The sequence below is a fragment of the Typopeltis vanoorti genome, chromosome 7, assembly GCF_054136105.1.
Source record: "Typopeltis vanoorti isolate ZY-2024b chromosome 7, IOZ_Tvanoo_1.0, whole genome shotgun sequence".
Lineage (NCBI taxonomy): Eukaryota > Metazoa > Arthropoda > Arachnida > Uropygi > Thelyphonidae > Typopeltis > Typopeltis vanoorti.
In genome coordinates this window covers 9,670,149-9,687,795 of record NC_143555.1, presented here as the reverse complement: position 1 = coordinate 9,687,795, position 17,647 = coordinate 9,670,149, and the positions used below count along the sequence as shown (strand labels likewise).

The window sequence follows — 17,647 nt, the reverse complement described above, 5'->3', positions numbered from 1 at the left end:
AATGGGTTTACAGTGATACTGCTGGACTTTGCTAATGCTTTTGATAGGATACCAAGTGGAATTCTAATCAGTAAACTGCAGCATGTGGGGATGGATATAAGGTTGGTGAGATGGATAGGAAGGTGGTTGATGGAGAGATATCTGGGAGTAGTTTATTCAGGAGTAGAGTCCAAAAGAAGACCTGTGACTAGCGGTTTGCCACAGAGTTCTTGGACCACTGATATTTAATTTGTTCATTAATGATATAGGAAAGGATTTGAGAGGAACTGTTCATTTATTTGTCGATTATGCAGAGTTGGGTAGAGCAATAATGAATACACATGTTGTCAAAATTTTGCAGGATGATTTAGATAGATTGGCAGACTGGGCTAAGGAGAATGGATGTCAATTTAATGTGGCAAAATGTAAGATTATGCATTTTGGGTGAAAAGATTAGCAGCAGTATACTGCATTGGTGGAACTGTACTCCAGGAAATTGAGAAAGTCAGAGATTTGGGAGTGTTGGTGGATAGGGGAACACATAGCAAAAGTGGCTAAATCAGCTCGTCACTTGGTTACTGAAGAATACTTTGATGAGCAGAGACAAGCAGGTTATTGCTCCTCTTTATCGAACCTTGTTAAGACCCCATCTTGACTACTATGCTCAGATCTGGGCACCAGGGTTTCTTCTTGATGGAGAGGATCCAGAAGTGAGTGACCAAGATAGTAATGGTCTATGGAATGAACCTTACGAGAACAGATTGAAGATCTCTGGGTTACAGAAATTGGTTGATAGGTGGAAAAGGGGTGATATGATTGAGACATTCAAATTACTGAGGGGTTTTTACAAGATTAATTCAGAGTAAATTTTTCAGAACAGGTCTGGTGGTTGGAGAACTGTGAGCCACCCATGGAAACTGAGCAAGAGTGTAGTTAGCATGGGTGTTAAAACTAGGTTTTTTTGCTTGGAGAGTGGTGAATGAGTGGAATAAGCTGCCAGAGACTGTTGTGGTTGCCATGACTGTGAATGAGTTCATAGCAAATTATGATAGATATTGTGCAAATGCTGAATAGTTCTTGACATGATGTTTAGGGCCTACCTCGATGAGTCTGTGATGATACAGACAACTCCAAGGACTCCTTGGAGTTGCCTGTAATAATAATATATATATATTCAACAACCATAGTACACTACTGGTCATCTTAAAACTGGCAGATTCACACCCACCATATACTACTTTCTGATATCTGGCTGTCAATCACTCACTTTTCCGAGTCTGTAATGTGCATTTTGATCCAGTATCCTCCAGTTTATGCAACAGCCTTTCATGTGGTGTTCTATCAAATGTCATAGCCAAGTCCAACAGTATCATAGAGTATTCATTCCCCTTATCCAACTCAGCCATATTATTATTATAAAATATCCTCATCCTCTTATTTGGAAGCCTGAAGTGCCTTGAAAAAGTTCCATGTCTGGTCTCTAGAGCAGGGTTTCTGGACCTTGTAAAAAATAAATAAGAACACAAAAATATATATAAAATCAGTAAACAATACAAAAAATCCTTAACCCACTCAAATGCACTTAACCCACCAGATGTACAAATCTACTTAGTACCCAGTGGATACCTACTAATGGAATGCACCACCCAGCAGTGAGACTGAACATTAGGTCAGTAGTTCTCTGTATTCCTTAAGGGCTTTTTGAAAGTCTCTTCCCAGTTATTTGGCTTTGATCCCTTAAGCAATGCCAATAAATAAAAAATAAATAATAATAATTAATGAGCATTTGGAGCTATGGAGCTAAGTATTTAAGTGCATTCTGTAACAGTATCAATATCATTCTAAAGTGAAAAAGATGTAAACAATGAAAGAAGCAGCATTAAATGACTTTTGGCAGACAAATGTGTACCATCTGCAATAAATAAATTAATCTTACTACATTCATTCTTTCTTTTTCTTGTGTCAGTCCCTTGAGTTCAAAGACTCAAGAGACAGTCAGATACTGTGTCAGTTAAGTACCTTTTCCAAAGTGCAGGATAAAAAATACAATTGCATAAAATACTTGTAATTAAATAGGAATGACACCATGCAATTCAAGATATGATTTAATAGATTTACAGTCTATTGATGCACATTGTAATATGCAAACAGAGAGAGAGAGAGTATCATTTCCAATCGAAAGAGAAAAAAAATTGCCAAGCTCACTCATCTTCCTTGGAAAAAAAAAAAGGCTCAACATAAAAGCAGTAATCCAGCCAATCGGCCAACGGAGAAGCTGAAATTAAATCAACAAGGTATCATAACCTATCCATTCAAATAAAATAAAATAATAATAATAATACATCATCAATTTCCTGATATATTCCCTCAAGGGTACAGGCTACTATGTCGGTACTATTTTGAATTCAAGTATTTAAAAAGAATCAATGGCACAAAGTGGACTGAAAAAAAGACAAATGATAGAGTAAGGGAAGAGTTGGGATAGACTGAAAACATCATAAATCAATTATATAAAAGACAGTTGCATTGGATTGGGCACATAGCCAGAATGCACCAAGAAAGACTGCCTTATGTCCTTTTTATTGGAAGGGTTGGGGACAACTGAGACAGAGGAAGACTGAGAAGAAGATGACATGAAACTGTGAAGATCCACTCAGGTTTGATTTTATTCCAATAGATGGCAAGGCTGGCAGAGGACAGAACCCAATAAAGGAAAAGAATCCATGGAACACTCAACCCATCCTGAACAGATGATAATGATGCTTAGTCTATTACTTGTCAGCACTCTAATATTGTTGAAGCTAGTATAATTTTTCAATTATAACATTTTCAGTCTTTAAAGACAATTTTGACAGTCATTACACCTAGATGTTTCTCTTCCTCTGGTATTCTGCCATCTTGGCATCAAACACCTGTCTTGGTAACCTTTCCTCTCACTCCTTTCTTTTAAGCTTGCACGGTGATCCGAGTACATTTTTGAAAGTTGTCTCCATAATTTTCAAAAATGTACTCGGATCACCGTGCAAGCCTAAAAGAAAGGATCAGATCATCCATGGAAATGAGAATGTAGAGTTTAAATTAAGGGGATAAAAATCCCTTATTATTTTACAGCCAGTATGCAAAATGCTAAGATCGAAAACTACGATCTAAGAGTTTCATGCCGAAGAACTATCGGTGAATCCAAGCGTAAGTGACCACCTGGTAGTACAACACCAAGGCAACTCGAAGCAAAGGTGGAGCAAGCTCCCTCTTATCCTTGATATTTTCTCATAATGTCAAAACACACAGCTCCTAGGAGATGTAATACTGCTTTACGTTATGAGGAGAGGTCACTACCCAGACCGGTTTCAACCTTTTTTGAGGTCTCATCAGTGAGTAGCTAGACCTGGATGATATCAAAGTTTAAATGAAAAGAACTTACATACCTTCACTATATGAATGCCAGAAAGGTGTGCCCATATATTATATTATATTATATTATATTATGACTAAGATGAAAAGCCAAACGGCTATTTTTTCTGGCGAAGTTAATTAAATTAAGGATAAAAATCCCTTATTATTTTACAGCCAGTATGCGAAACTCTAACTTCGCCAGAAAAAATAGCCGTTTGGCTTTTCATCTTAATGTAGAGTTTAGTTACATTAAACTAAAGTTTTACTAAAACACGGTAGTTGTCTCCATAACTTTCCTCTCACATTTTATTTAAGTGATTGTACCACCTTCAATTAGTCCTTCTCAAACATTATTGAATGCAAACATGCAAAGTTCCTTCCATGTCGTCATTTTTAATATGATTCTGCCATTGATGCCATCTGACTACTTTCTCAGAACTCACATATCAGTGTTTTCTAATCTTTGAGTAAGTGCTTTATTTCTAACCCAACTCTCAATTCTATGCAGTGTCAGACATGAAGAGAGACTGAGGGACTGCAACTTGTAGATTATAAATAGAAGAAGAGGAGATATGATTGAGACATATAAGGTGGTAAAGATATTATTACTAGATTAATGTAGAGAAGATCTTTCATAAGCATAGAGGGAGATAAGGATAAAACAAGAGGAAATCCCTGGAAGGTGTATAAGGAGTGTGTGAGCAGAGGAGTGAGAAGTAGGTTCTTTGCATGGAGAGTGATTGGTGAGGGGGAATGTATTGCTTGAGAGCATGATGAGGGCAGAAACTGTGTTTGGGTTTAAGGCATAGTTTGATGATATTTTTGCATAAAAGAGTATGGATCTCTTGCAACGAGCCTTTGACTACCTGTAGGTCATTTTTTTTAACATTTTATTGTGTGTCAGATAAATTACATATATACATACATATAATAATAATTTATAATATTTATAATACATTACATGAACACAATTGTGCATAACAGATACTTGCATGTACCTAATATTTTTTTAATTTTTTAATAATATTTTATTAAAATTATGATATTGTATTGTGATTACATATTTAAATTACATACATACGTACATTACATACATACGTACATTACATACATTTAATTACATATAATACATTAACATTGATTACATATTTTTTAAATTCAATTCTTTATTATTAAAATTATGATTACATATTTATAACCAGTGCTTTTTTTCTGGCGATACACAATGGTACAGTACAGTACCATTGTGTATCGCAGTACAGGCACCTTTTTTCTTAAGTTTTTAAAAATTTACGATTTATTGACAGCAAAATGTATTATAAATATTTATAATACATTTTGCTGTCAATAAATCGTAAATGGTACTGTGTTCACGTAAATGGTACTGTGTTCACGAATTGAATTTTCAGTTTTGATTACTCATAAGTTGGTATCCTACTTTCCTGTTTCATAGGTTGGTACGCAACCGGAAACAGGAAGTTGTGTTCACTTCCGATTGCTTCGAATATCACTTTATCAGTTCTATATTCACTCTGCAACAGGCAGGTGTTCACATGAGTTTTGAATTTTGAAATCATTGTTCAAAATGAGTAAAATAAGTAGTTACTTTATGCCAATGAGTAAAAAAAGGAAGGCTGAAAAAGCAGAAATTGTTGAATCTACTAGTGATCCTGTAAAACAGAAAACTAGCACCAAAAATACACTTGGTGAAGAGGATCATGAAACCAAGACCGAAGATCCATGTGGTCAGAAGGAAGCAGATTCTGATAATGATTGGCCCGAATGTTGGACATTTTTGCAGAAAAAATGACTTCTGTGGGAGAAACAAGTGGGTGTATGTCAAGAATAAAATGTTGATACCAAAAGCAAGAAGCAATCTAGAGATGACGAGGGTATATCGGAGGGTATGTTAAAAGTATGGAAGTTGCTGTAATAACATCTTCATGGTGAGTACCGGCACCTTTTTTTTCCAAAAAAAAGCACTGCTTATAACAGATATAGTTGTTTGTTTTTGTAACAATAAAATTCGTACAGATTTTCCTTTTTTTTCTTTTCTGTGTAATATATTGATAATAGTTACTGTTGTTACTAATTTATAGTTGAGGTTGAATAGCATTTCCTTTTTACAGCATTTATACAATGACAATGATTTATTATGATATAGATTTATTATTTTCGATTTCATGTATTTAAGTCCTGTAACTACTGCACTTAAATGTAATATATGGATATATGTGTATATGTATTATTTTTGTTGATCTTGGTTGAGATGTAATTTCTCAGCTGTCATCCTCGAAGCTTATTTATTAAGCTTATCTGAGGATGAGTTAATAATAGTAGTAGTAATAATAAAAACCTTTCATTTGTGGGTCTAATATCTGCATCTCGGATTCATGTTGATCCCATTCTATAATATTCTCTCTCTCTCTCTCACGCACACACACACATGCACACACACAATCTTTTGTTTTCCTTTGAATCTCTTGTTCTTACTGGGAATCTAGACTGTAATAAGGGCTATCCATCTTTCATCCTGGCTGCATGAGAATGGCTAGCCTATTCCTACATTGTTTGGCTTTGTGAATAACATACAGTTTTTGTGATCTGGCAGTCTGCATTTTTTACCTTCTGTGCTCTTAATTCCCAAAATACTTTTTCTTCTCTTGGGCATGCTTTAAGTTTTTCTTGTGTTTGGTAAAGTACCAGATTTGGGCACTGTATGTCACTGTAGACTATATAAGGATCCATAAGCTTTTCTTTGTGAGAGATGGTCCAATTGATTTTCATCCAAAACTCAATCTCTACTAATATTTTGTGTTTTGGTTATTCTAGATTGAATTTCTAAGTTTTATATGTTAACTTTTTCACTGCTGAGCGATTAGAAGCTAACCAGATTCCCTTCTGATTTATTTTTTTTACTTTAAATTATAAATTAAATCAAATGATAATGCATAATTTTAAGCCATAGTGGTAATGGATAAGGCTGACTATGAGAGAAAGATAGACTGCCTTTTACAGGATACTTTCACTTATCAGGAAATTAGTTATAACCCTATAAAAACACAGATTGAACAGTTAATTAAGCTTCTTGATATAGGTTTCAGCTGAGATCAAAATACTTTATATAAGTTATTCTCTGATTTTGGAAGGACTCCTCCTTGTTTATATCGTGCACTAAAAATTCATAAAGAAAATTGTCCGGTAAGATCCATGGGGAATGGTATTGACTCTCCCACATATAGGATTGCTGAGTTTCTTTCACATTTATTAAATGTCCATATTGGACGATTTAAATCATTCATCAAGAATTCCACACATTTTCTTGAAAAAAATTCAAGGATTTTCAAATAGAAGAGTCAGATATGTCCGCATGGTTAGCCGTCTTTGATGTGTTTGAACACACACAAATGCCAATTCCTGGTGGCATCTTCTCTATTTGGTTCAAGAAGAACCAAGATTGAGAGTGGGGAGGGGGGGGAAGATCTCCTTTCACTATGACTAGTTGGTCACCATTTGATGTGACATCCACATCATCCCATTTAGGAGGTGCTCTCAGTGTAAGAAATTTTGAAAATTTTCTCTTCTGAGAATCATTTGAAAATTTACAAGTATTTTTCTCTGCTTTCACTTTGTAAAAATGTCTGAGTATTGAGAACTGTTATATGCAGGATGTGGAAAAAAATTTCTGTACTACTTTGTAGTCTTACTTAAATGTTTAGCTGAACAACTCATTATGTCTGGCCTGTCAACTGCTCCCATATCCTGATTGTATTTTATTACATAACTGTGCTTCAATGTCTGTGTATCTAATGTCTCACTTTCCTGATGATGTCAGTCAGTTTTCATGACTCATGGTCAACAGCATCCTTCCACTATTTTTACTATCCTAAGAAGACAAGAACCATGCAAAACATCAGCTGAAAGATTTCTTCTACAATGTGCACCAGTACACAGTAATATTTTTCAATAGCAGGTGCAAACAAAGATTTGCTTCAGTTGCACTCGGTCATATTTGTAACAGATGTCACCACATACCTGCAAAATTGAAATGTGTTTAAAAGTTTAGGTCGAGATTATTTTAATGCAAAAGCATGCCCAAAAGAATACTCACAGTGAGCCTAGCAAGGACACTGTTTTTAAACTGCTTAGTAGTTAATTAATATAACTAATCTTGTATGCCTCAGATTCATCCAGTATGTATCTGAAGATTTACTGAAGACAAGATTGGATGTGAGAACAAAAGAAAAGAATTTGTCTTTCCCTGCTTGAAGGCTGCTAACACTTACATTTCTTGCAAATCACCTAACTTATGAAACATAGTGTTTACCGAGTTCAGTGATGCAGTATCCATTTGAGGTACCTATAAAAAAAAACACATAATACAGAAACAGCACATATGGGAAAGAATTCTTAGGATTGTTTTTGATGCACCACCCCAAATGTAATAACAATATTCTAAGTTGGTTGGATTTGAGATTTATAGAATTATGAATTAAGCAAGAGAGAGAGAGAGAGAGATTGGTTTGAATGAAAAAGAATGCCAAGTTTTTATATGCTGAGGAGGCTATCAATGTATAATATGTTTATGCCATGATAGTAAAAGTTATCTCAAGAAGAACCGATCTTGCAAAAATAATGTAACATTATCGGAAATAAGTGGCAAAGAAGAAGGAGCTTTCTTGCAGGTAAAAAGACAGGATGAAGTTTTAATAGCATTGAAATTCACTAAGGGGATGAGTGATTAAAACATCTGTTATGGCACATCCTGAAGCAGACATTTCAGGGTTTCTCAGATGAAGAAGAAGAACGGGAAGAACTGTCATTAAAGCTATGAATAGTATTTAAAGTCAGAGATAAGAGGTCATTGATTTAAAGGAAGAAGAGTGTGGACAAGAAATCTGATGAGTTGAAGCCATCCACCCTGACATGCAAACAGTGACAAGAAAGAAACTAGCAATCTACTAACAAAGGGTAGGAATGGAGATCATAAGATAGAACTTGTTCAGAAGGCTTCAGTGCCAGTCACAATCAGATGTTCTTTAGAGAGTAACCACATGGGTTTCTCCAGATCTTTCCATGACCTGTTTCTAAAGGTGGTTAAGATGAGTGAGGCAGAATCCATGCTGGTGATCTCTAATTAACTGGGTCTCCAGGTAGTGAAGAAGCTGGTCATTTATGACCTCTATCATTTTTGAGAGTACTGAAGCAAGAGCAATAGGTCTATAGTCAGATGGTTGACATTTATTTCCCTTTTTTTTTAGTACAGGTTAAATAAAGGCTTGCTTCTTGTCTTTATCCAGTCTGTTATGTTGATTCTTATGAATATGACTGCTTGTATTGACAATACAGGATGGTTGTTAATTCTATAGGACAAGTTTTGAGTGCAATTCGAGAGCTATCATTTGGACCTAGACTTTGTTCGTGGTTAATAAGGATTTTTCTGAATGTCCTTCTGTCGACAGGTGGTAGTGCAGAAAGTGATTTACACTGGTTATCTAAACAAGAGTTGGAGGAAAATGGGATGCCAGGGGGACCTGTCTTTTCAGTGGGTGATGATATCCGGTATCATCAGAATTTGAAAGAGGTTGAAACAAGGAAGTTGCATGCCCAACATTCTTTGCAAGGAACTAGAAGGCTCAACTGCTAGTTGAACAGGTGAACAGGAGTCAAGCCTATTGCATTTTGTCCTGACAAAGTCTGCTTTAGATTTGTTGATATTTTTTTTTTTTTACATTTTTTGCTGTAGTGTAAGCCAGGTTACAGATTTTGACTTTAGCCATTGTCAAAATATATTTTTATTGTGAAATGCAGAGGACAGTTTTTGAGAACCAGGGTTTGGATATAGTGGAGGGGGGGGGGGCCTACAGTAGAGTTCATTCCATTAAGGAATATTTTATTAGTTCAAAGCAGATATTTGAATCTGGAAAGCAAAAACAATAATTAATCTGGTCATGGAAAAGAGGTGTGAAAATCCTGCAGTATTCCCATTTGGTACCATTTTGCTATGGCATTGGAGGCTGAGATCGACTGTAAGGAGATTGATCTGTGGAAAAGGAGATTTATAAGATTGTGATAAGGGTTGCCAAGAGGAAAACAGAGCAGATCTACAGTGTATTTGGATGGAAAGCTGCTTAAGAAAAATCCAGAATGTTAGAAGAATAATTAGGATTACTTGATATTATGATAAGTTTACTGTGTGTGTGTGTGTGTCTGTGTGTGTTAGATCATCAATGAAAACAAATGATTCAGCTTCCTATCCTGCTTGAACTGTGAAGTTAGAAAAGGGGAGCCATTTTGTATTTTGAATACTAAAGTCTCCTAGCAAAATAATCTCTGAGTTTGAGTAATTAGACTATCAAATCATCTTTGAGAGATAAACAATCAAAAATGGCAGCATGGTTGTCTGAATTAGGAGATGAGTAAATGAAAGCTATAAAATAAGGTAAGAAAATTTTGAGCCCAATCAGATTGAAAAGCAGAGATTCCAGGTTATTTGATAGCTTTTTGCAAGGAATGACTGATTTGACAAAAGCACATACTCATTCCTTTTTACAGAACACTTCATGTAAGATGGTTAAGTGAACTGCATTCTTGCAAGATTCTAATTGGGTTCAGTTTGAAATTGTAGATTGGGTTTTGATGCCTCTAAGTGGTGTACACTATTAATGTTTGTATCAATGCTCTGGATGATTGTGAAATCGATGTGGAAGTGTTTTTATTGGGTGAAATGTTGATGTTAATTTGCAATTTTTTAGTATATATACGTTTCATAGATTTGCACATGGTGCCAATGCGACGTAAGATAATAGCATCCAAAAATACGACGCCATTGTTCAAAAACTGTAATGTGAGAGAGTTTGTACAATGTGATGCGTGTGTGGGGATGTATGCATTCCCGAATGAGGCTGGAGTTTGGATTGAAAGTGATAGTGGTGGGAGAATGTGCAGAAAGTGTAAGCAAAGTGAGGAGTTGAAGTATGTGTCAGGTTGTGAGACAGTTATGGTTGAAGAAAGCCAGAATGTGAGTGAAAATAGTGGCTTGATAGGGAATTATGATATACAAGATGGCAATGAGAGCGGTGATCAAAGAAAGAGTGAAAGCAACTATGAGAGAGAAAATGGTTTAAATGATAAAAAAATGAGGAATTATTTGTAGGAAGTGAGATCGCTAGGTTGCGCGCAGTGATACAAAATGCGCAGCGGCAATTAGAGCACCTGCAAAACTCTTTCCAGAGTGATTCGGCTAACGTAAATAAACAAGTGTTTGAAAGGAAAAATAAGCGTAAGAGTGGGAGAGTTTCTGAAATGAAGGAAAGAGTGTTGTATGGTGACTCGTTATTAAGAGGAGTGATAGATGGGAGTTTAACTAAATTGTACTTACCGGGTGCGAAATTTAAGGATGTAAGTGAGAGTATTAGAGCACAAAAATAGAGGGTGAAAGAATTGATAGTTGTGGCGGGTACGAATGAATTGAAAGGAGATAAATTTTTTATGAGAGAGGACTTGAAAGTATTGTTAAAGGTAGCAAAAGAAAAGAGTGATAGAGTTAGAATGGTGAGTCTGTTGCCGCGGTATGACAGAGAGGAGTTTAGAAGGAGGGCCATAATCGCAAATGAGATTATGCAGGTTATGCAGACGGTGTGGTGTGGAATTCGTGGACGTGTGGAATGAGTTTTGATGGGCGAAAGGATTTATACAAGATGGATGGCCTGCATTTGAATGGATTTGGAGTGTGGAGACTGGAAAAAGTGTTGCTGAATGAAGTGAAAAAGGATGTGCAGAACCAGGGAAACTAGAAGTTTCCCAGGGTTAGTGGATATGCATACATCAGTGAGACAGTTGAGTTTAAGAATGTATATGATGTACTCGAGCCAGTACTAAGGACAAAAAATGGGAATGGGATATTTAGAATAATGCATCAAGATAGGGGGTGGGACAAAGGGATCACTGCATTTCATGTATACTAATGCCAGGAGTATTAGGAACAAGAAGGAATTTTTGGCCTTGATTGGCTCTTCCTGGCCACAGGTTATTGGCATTAGTGAAACATGGCTGACGGAAGATGATATAGTTAGTAGGATAGAATGTGTAGATTATAGTGTGTTTAGGAGGGACAGAGAGAATAAAATGGGGGGGGGGGTATTGATGATAGCTGATGAACTGCAGCCAAGGAGAATTGAAGTTGTATCGTGGGATAGTGAAAAGAGCTCATTTGAGGCTATTTGGTGTGAGATTGAGACTGGCAGAATAAAATATACAGTTGGGTGCTGCTATAGACCAGGTGATGGAATAGATGGTGGAGATAAACAAATTGATGAAATGAGTGTAAGGAGGGTAATTATTATGGGCGATTTCAGCAATGGTAACATTGATTGGAAGGAGGAGAGGACACATGTGAGGAAGGAAATGGATTTTATTCAATTATTAAGGGATAACTATCTGAGACAGCATGTAATTGAAAATACTAGGGGTGTGAGAGTGCTTGACCTGCATCTGAGAATTTGACTGTAATGAATATGACCATGTTGGTCATATTCATTACAGTTTACAAGTTACTAAATTCTTAGTAACTTGTAAAAAATTTTTAATAATTTTTATAAGTGGAACTATCTTTTAGAAAAATAAAAGAAACTCAAGATAGATGAGAAAATAAGTATTCAAAAAATAACATCTTTACAGAATAACAGAAAATAAATTAAATTACATAAATATACTTGAAATTTTTTTTATTAAAATTTAATGTTTTTGATTTCATATTCACAAAATTAGAAATAATGGTCTTAACTTCTAATTCTGCACATATATCATTTTCAATAGCTATTAAAGCTAAACTAACAAGCGTTTTTTGTGACATACTTGTTCTTAAGTAGGTTTTAATCAATTTCAACTTGGAAAAGGAATGTTCACCGCTCACTACACTAACAGGTAAGGTTAATAGTATTCTTAAAGCAATTGAAAAATTAGGGAAAGATAAATTATTGGACACAATAAAATTAAGAATATCGAAAGGGTTTTGAATATTTAAATTATCCTTCCGGAAAGCACATAACTCATATAGTTCTATTGCATTTACGTCTTTATTGTCGCCGTCCTTCAAGAGAATCTCTAAATCGTCACAATTTTTTCTTAGATCTTTGTTATTAATTTGTAATAATCTATAAATTATTATAAAATTAAAAACTTATTAACGAACACATTGCAACATCTAGAAGTGTATAAAACACATTCACTCTAAATTTATCTTCTGGCGATTGTCGCGTTTCGTCATGATGCTCGTTATCAAATCGTCGTCGAACTTCCGCACCAGTTTTAAATTCTTGTTCTCCATCCACCTCTTCACTCAGTTCTTTTGCCGTTTTTAGAACTTCTTTAAAATGTGTATCTGATCGATACTCTTGTAAGAATATTTTTAAGTTTTCGACAGATTTTAAAGCAAGTATAATGTTCATATTTTTGTCTTGAAGCATTTTACTCACAGGGTTTATTCTGTTAAGTAAATCATGCAAAGTTATAAGAGAGCAAATAAATTTGTAGTCCTTTATTTTAGCACATAATGTTTGTGCTTCATGCTGAGTTTCTTTATTAAAATTTTCATTATTTAAAATTTCAAAACGTGCATCATAAATTTCTCCTAACTGATATCGTAGAGGGGGCAGATTGCATTAATTTTACTTTCCCATTGCGTTTCTGATGGCAGTTTAAATATTAATTTTTTTTACGAACTTTAAAATGATTGCCCAACGTCTGTAAGAGAATGAAAAGAAATCATATATTTCTTGAATAAATGCAAAGAAAGTAATTGTATCTGCATTCACTTTGGCTGCATCGTTAATGATTAAATTTAGAGTATGAGCAGCACATGGCATGTAAAAAGCTCGAGGAATTTTGTTCAAAAAAATTTTGCAGCCCATAATTTTTCCCTTTCGTATTTGCCCCATTGTCATACCCTTGACCTCACATGTCTTCAATGGGAATGTTCCATTTTTCCAGTTGTTCCATTATTGTTGACGTAAACCACGTCCTGTGGAATCTGATATATCTGCTAAACCTGAAAGGTTTCCCTGATCTTGACAATTCCATTGTCACAGGAAACAAAGCGAATAATAATGGTCATTTGTTCTGTTTTACTTGAATCAGGTGTGCAGTCTAAAATTATGGAATAATATTTAGATTTTTGAATTGATAATAAAATTGTATCCCTGATTGCGTTACTTAAAGTTTCCAATATTTCATTTTGACTGTCTTTACTCAAATAGTGTACTCTATTATTTCGTTGTAGGGCCCTTTCAATATGATTTTCCATAACGGGATCAAACTTCGCAAACAATTTGACTAATTTTAAAAAATTGCTGTTATTCCTTTCATATAATTTATCACATGATCCGCGAAAAACTAAATTTTGGCTACCAAGGAATTTTATAATTTTAATCAAGCATTCTAAAACCTCTTCCAATGTTTCTTTTCCATTTCATACATGCTTTGAGTCTGGCAATCAATAGTAGGTTTGTGTTTTAAATTTTTATCAAGTTCCTTCCATTTTAAGAAATTTTTCATGTGAGTTAAACTAGTCTCATGTCTATGCAAAGTTGTACTTCCATTTCTCCAATCGTTATAACCTTCTACAAGATTACTTGATTCAGTAGGTGCGAAAAGTTTGCAACAAAAGCAAAAAACAGAATTTAGAGTTTCAGAATAAATGAGCCATGTTCTTGGCACAAGCTCCCCGTTTTCCATTTTTCTATTATAATACGTGTCGCCAAAATTACGACCATATGTAACTCTGGGATATATTCTATTTTTCTTTTTAATAGGCCCCATTTCAATTAAAACAACTCGTAAATTTTCATCAATATTTCCCCATTCACCTGAATCTTCTAAATTTACAGAGACTAACAATGTGTTAGTTTCGTGGTCAACTACAACTAAATCTTCTCCTAACTGTTTTTCATTTAAATCATGCGTCTTGTTAGATGCAATAATTGTTGCATCAATACTTTCATGCAAACTGGATGATGTGCACGGTTCTTCAACTCTGATTTCTGATGTATCGAGTTGGTTACAATCTGCATCAGAATATTTTAACAAATTTATTAAGATCCCCAGTTTGTTTCTTAATATCTGCTTCTTTTGCAGCATGACGCTTACAATTTTGTGCACCAGATAACTTTTTTTTAATTTTTTAATTTTTGATTTCATTTCTATTTTATACCCACAAGAAATTATTACACAACACGACACAGAGACGAAATAATAGTCAGCACTGCGCTACTGTCAGTAGCCTACTGAGATGGGTACCATATGACTGGTACGCATAAAAACCGTTCAATATTTCACTTTTTAGATAGACTGCAGTAGACAACATTCTGCAGGCAAGCATTTAGCCTGCTCTCGCTGCAATATTGTAAACAGCCGGCTGATCAAAGATGTGGCAATTTACAATTTTTTACATTTTTATTCGGTGTATCCAGCCTTATTTATTTTAATATTAATCATTTTAAGAATTTATTTAAGTTAAGGGATATTATATCCCATATTGTTTCTTAGCCAAATAAAAAACTCAAAGAGTTTCGTGCCGAATATAGAAACTATATAAAGTTCGGCGATTCCAAGCGTAAACAAATACCTGGATAGAGCAGCAACTGACCCTTGAAGGTAGTGCAAGCTGAGGCAACTCATAGAAAGGGTGGAGCAAGCTCCGATCACTATTCTTGATATTTATCCATAATGTGAACTTAACTCCTAGGAGCTATATTATTGTTCAACATTATGAGAGAAGGTCACTACCCAGACCGGTTTCGACCTTTTTCGAGGTCTCATCAGTGAGTAGGTAGACCAAGTTAATACCAAGTTTCTAGCGAACAGAACTTACATCCCTTCTGTGAGAATTGCCAAGAGGTGTCCTATTAAATTACTAATTATAATGAAGAGCCAAAGGCTTCAATTCGGCGACATGAACTTATTTAAGTTAAGGGATAAGGAAGCGGCGCCCACATGCACCGCATGCTCGCTTCTGCCGGCCCTGAGAGTGATCATAAGGTCTTCACCTGGGAGGTGGCTAATGGTATGGAATTTTCGATTAAGACAGGGTATATGTGGAATTACCGTGCTGGCAAGTATGACAAGCTTAGGAGATTGCTTGGATCAGTGCCATGGCATGTATAACTGCAAGGGCTGGATGTCGATAGAGCATGGGAAGTGGTCAAGGAGCATTTACAGGAGGTTATGGCTGATTGTATACCTAGGGTCCAAATAATAAAACAAGTAGGGGTTAAATGGATGAATAACACCATTAAGCTTGGGCTGCAAAAAAAAGAAACAACAGTGGAGGGTATTTAAAGAAAGAGGTGACCTGCAGGCATACGAACAGTATAAAGTGCAGGCCAGAAGGGTAACAAGTGTGGTAAAAAAAGCAAAAGTGGATTATGAAAGGAATCTAGCTATGCAAGCTAAAGAGAATCCCAAACAGTTCTTCCAATATGTAGCAAGCAAAAAAAAAACTGTACACGGTAGAATGATTTTAAGGAATGACGATGGTAAGGAGGTCACTGAATCAGTTATTATTATTACGGGTGACTCCACGGAGTCCTTAGACTCCGTGGAGTCGCCCGTAATAATAATAATAATAATAATAATAATATATATATATATATATATATATATATATATATATATATATATATATATATATTGTCATTCTTGTTGTATTTTTCATGTTTTTTGTGATTGTTTTTTAAGGATGTAGATGTAAAAATCCACAGTGATGCTAGTATATTTGTTTAGTTATCTTTTATGATAGATTTGTAGAAAACTTAGAGTAAGGACATATGGCTGAGGTGAGGCGAGGGACTTATGCACATAACTCCCTCCTACAGGGAATGCCCAGATTACAAGTGTGGCCTTGATACTTCCTTCTGCACACTGCTGTACTCACTCACTCACTCCAGGCACAAATTCTCATAATAAGGAGTAGCAGAAACATAATAATTACCATTATTGACCACTGTGATTATTATCAGTATGGCAATAATTCTGCAAGTACTATGAAGATGCTTTTGACTGCAGTCAGCCATTAACAAGTAACCACAAATGCATTCTTTGCAAAAGTTCCATTCTTTTTAAAATAGTGTTCTTCTGAAAGAAAAATCTTTATTAGATCAAATGATGGTTGAGTCTGGGGAAACGTTTGCTTGATAACATTTGTGGTTCTATGTTAATGCCTGACTGCAGTCAAATGCACAATATTACAGTTTTGTTAATATTGGAACTGACAATAATGAACATGCTGTTGTTGCACTCTTGTCATTGGGGATTGCTGAGTAAATACTGTAACATAAATGAAGGTGATTTGCTTAGGGGAAATTAGCAGATCACCAAATTAGCTTCAATCAGGAGATTGAGGTAATCTGGGCATTCCCTGTGGGGAGGTTATGTGCACAAGTCTCTCACCTCATCTCAGCTGTATGTCCTTACTCTAAGTTTTCTACAAATCTACCATAAAAGATAACTAAACAAATACTAGCATCACCATGGATTTTTACATCCACACCCATAAAAAACAATCACAAAAAACATGAAAAATACAACAAGAATGACAAATTCTTTTCTTTTGCTCTCACATCCATTCTTGTCTCCTGTAAATCTCCAAATATACTGGATGAACCTGAGGCATAGAAGATTAGGTAAGCTTAGTTACTGCTAAAAACCAAATATGACTATCTCTTGTGGATTTATCGAGGGCAGTGATTTTAAATAATTCACAACTGTATATCTTGAATTAATAAATAACATAAAATAGATTTAACTTGCATATATAGATATTATTTGTCCTAGATAGATGCCTCTGACATGTATTCAAGATATAACTTGACATATAGGAATGTAAGACATGATAATTAATAAATAACTTAAAATGGATTTAACTTAGATATATATTTTTATTAAAAGTATAAAAGGATATAAAATATAAAATTTTCTTCCTAGTATCAAGGGCATCTTCAGCATGACTTTCAAATTAAACAAAAAGAACAAACCAGCATATTCAGCACTGACATGTAAACTGCATATGTACAATGTAGAGCGTCATGTTCTAATTTTATTGAGGTGCTAGTAAAAATAACTTTAACAAGATTGAATAACAAATAAAAAAATGTAATTAATTGTTGTAATTTTTCACTTGATTATATTATAAATTAAAGATACTGAGAAAATATATACTTGGTTTCATCTATTATCCAAGTGTAAGCAAACAAAGTTTGCACCTGAAGTATCTTTCAGG

The 17,647-nt window shown here is 34.9% G+C and overlaps 1 protein-coding gene across 3 annotated transcripts in view; it reads left to right on the top strand.

Moving 5' to 3' along the window:
- Positions 1–17,647, top strand: part of LOC150104479 (ATP-binding cassette sub-family C member 8-like) — an 822,612-nt gene that overhangs the window by 555,485 nt on the left and 249,480 nt on the right. The window lies entirely within an intron of this gene.